Genomic DNA, 3,146 nt, shown 5'->3' with positions numbered 1-3,146 from the left:
AGTGCAGCCCACTGAGGGGTTAGAGTGGGAGGTGAGGGGTCTCCAAGTGGAGGACCCCACGTGTGGGAGGGAGAGGAAGCCTGCGAGTGTTGCACTAGTTCCGGGTTTTCGCTTTCAATGCTCAAACCTCCAGCACGAGAGCAAGATTTAATGTTTCGAAATCTCGGCAGCTGAGAGGTAGCTGACAGTGGTCTTTGCGCGCCGCGGGGCTTTGTTTAACTTTGCAGCTTCTGCGCTATCTCAAGCCGCACAGGGGTGCGACGCGCGTGGTGCACCCCAGCCAGAAGGTCGTGCTCTGCAGCCTGGTGGCAGCCTGAGGCAGAGGACCAGCCTCCAGAGGCCGCGGGCGCAAAGTCCACGCCCCCCCCATCCCACCTCCCCTCCCTCTGAGGTCACCTAGCTAGGGGTCGAGGGCAGACAGCCCAGCTGGGGCTCCGGGAGCCGTAGATTGGGAGACCCGCTTAGACCCTCCGCACTCTGGTGCCCTTAGATCTGCGGAGGGGCAAGGGGCGCTCTCTCTTCCCAACTGTGGACAGCGGCGGTGTGGTCCCGTGTCCTGGAGTTGGCGAAATCTTGTAGAAGTGTCAAGGACTCTGTAGAATTGAGAGCAGTGTTTCTAAGGTGCTCTTAGATAAACGAGATAATAATAAATTATGCCAGTTGTGTTTGGGCTTGGAGATGGTCTCAGACTTTCCCAAGGCCACTCAGCTGCTTAGTAACTAGGCAAGCCTCCTGACTCCTGGTATAGGTTTTGTTTTTTTGTTTTTTTGTTTTTTTCCTTCCCCACTGCATCACAGCCAAGACAGTGGTCTAATTTTGAAGAGGGGATAGATACGTAGTTAGACAGACAGACAGTAATATTTTTTTTTTAAATATGGTTATTTTAATGTAGTTTTAAAATACCATTCTTAGCATGACAACTACCTGGGAAATATCTCCCACAGCCCCAATTCTCTATGACAGCCACTCAGACAGGATTTTGAAGAAGAAAACTGGCAGGAATTGGATGCTTGTTAGGGGAAGATATAATCAAAGGAGAAGAGAATCAGGTAGGGATGGGGGAACAAAGATGGGGAAGAGGTAGCTGTCAGCACAGATTCTGAGGACAACTTTATTCTAACGGTTTCCTTCCTAGGCATCTGTCCATATAGTTTGGGGAGTGTCCCCATTGGTCTTTTCTCTCTCATGCCCGCTCTGTAGAAGCCCCAGCTGTGGTCTACAGGTGCAAATGCTTGATGGCAGTCTCATTTCCCTCCTTCTGTCTGTTGTAACAAATACATTCTGTGTGTGTGTGTGTGTGTGTGTGTGTGTGTGTGTGTATTAAATGCATATGCCAAGGAACTTGAGAATGTGTGTGTGCAGGGATGTCTATGAGAATGAATGTGTGTGTGTGAAAGGGAGTGTGCCTTAAAAAGGGGGGCTTGGGGTGGCAGGGAGGTTGAAAAGAGGGGAAAACGAATCAGAGTTTATTGAAAACCTGCAGCTGAGTAAGGGTCTTCCTAGTGCTAGTGGACGTGAGGAAAGGGTCAATTCTTAATATTCCTTAAAGGAAAAAACGAGGGGAAATGGATTTAAATTAGTGCAGGGAAGAATGATATTAGACCCATGGGCCTTTCTTGACAGTCCTTCAGATTCCTGACATAAAGGTGACCTCCAACTCGGCTGCAAGATCCCAAGGGCAAAAACTGGGGCTTTCCACTCCAGATGGCTCCCCACTTTCCTCTAACATCTGTAGCATGGATGGCTTGCACACTGTGCTTAGGAAGCCAAAGGTAGGGACTAAATCCCTTTTGTGGGCCAGTTACCTTTTGTCTACATTTCACAGCTTAGACTAGCCCCTCTCCTTTCCCTCACGACACACGTTAGTTGTCTTGCATCTCTGATCACTGAAAGATCCAATGAAGAAACAGGTTAACTCATCCCCTCTGAAAAGTGTGTGCTTCCTGCTGACGGGGTGAGTACCCACTTTTGCCTTCAAAGGATGGTGTGAGGGGACTCTTCAGTGGGGATGCTGTCTGCCTTATTCCAGAGCACTTCTCAGTCTTCCTCTAAAATTTCACTTTCAGATATATTTGGGGGCAATTCCTCACCTTGGTACAGCACTGTACCCTTTGGAGAATTATTTCATTCCATCATTCCTTTTATTTAATCTTTACCACAGTCACATCTAATAGGTATTATGAGTCCTGTTTTGCAAGGTGATGGAACCGAGGCTCTGGAAAGTGAGATAATTTGCTACAGGCCACTTGGTTGGTGAGAGTGTGAACTTACATGTGGCAAGGCTTGGATTTGAAGCCAAGTTCTAGTCCATATCTCAGGACCTTTTCAAGATGGGATGCCATCAGTGTGGGGGTAGGCTAGGGTGAGGGATGCGGTGGGAGGAATACCTAGGGCTTTTGGTGCCTTTTCCCTCTACCCACTCCTCTTTTCTATCTTTTGTAATAGTCCTTTTTTCTGAGCTATCTCCCTCTGTCTCTGTCACTCCCACTCTCCCTGTCTCTGTCATCATCATCATCATCATCATCATCATCACATTTACCTAACTTATCTATCAATTGATTGATCAATTGATCTATCTAATCTATCTTTGTTACCATTTCCCAAGAATAGTGTGTATAAATGAGACCTCAGAAATCCATCCACCTTCTTAGGAAAGAATGCAGTCTCAATTCAGACTGTCCCAGTGTCAGGCAGCAGCTGAACACGGAGAAATACCATGGTTTAGTGGGAAAGGAAAGCCTGGCCTGAGGATAGGTAGGGACAGCTGGTTCCCAGATCATATTCCTCCATGGCATTTTTGTGTAACTTCAGGTAAGTCACAATCTCTTTAGGGCCCTAGTTTGTTGTTGTCGTCTGTAAATTGAGGAAACATAATGCCCTACCTCCCTCCTTCTCAGGGGTTGTTGTGAGAATAAAATGGCATGATTCATTTATCCATGAATCACGAAGAGCTGTTTCTGTTTTAATTACAAGACCTTTATGTTCTCTCAAAACCCTCAGAGTATAATCCTATGATTCACCCAACAAATATTTATTGAACCCCTACTGTGTGCTAGGGCCTAGAAATAATGGACATATTGAAAGCTTTTGAGAAAATGAATAGCACAAGACAAGTTAGACATTTAAAAAATTTACCACATATTGAT

The sequence above is a fragment of the Crocuta crocuta genome, unplaced genomic scaffold (genome assembly GCF_008692635.1).
Source record: "Crocuta crocuta isolate KB4526 unplaced genomic scaffold, BGI_CrCroc_1.0 scaffold789, whole genome shotgun sequence".
In the NCBI taxonomy this organism is placed as follows: domain Eukaryota; kingdom Metazoa; phylum Chordata; class Mammalia; order Carnivora; family Hyaenidae; genus Crocuta; species Crocuta crocuta.
The sequence above is the reverse complement of the archived record's forward strand: the minus strand, read 5'-3'. Positions refer to the sequence as shown.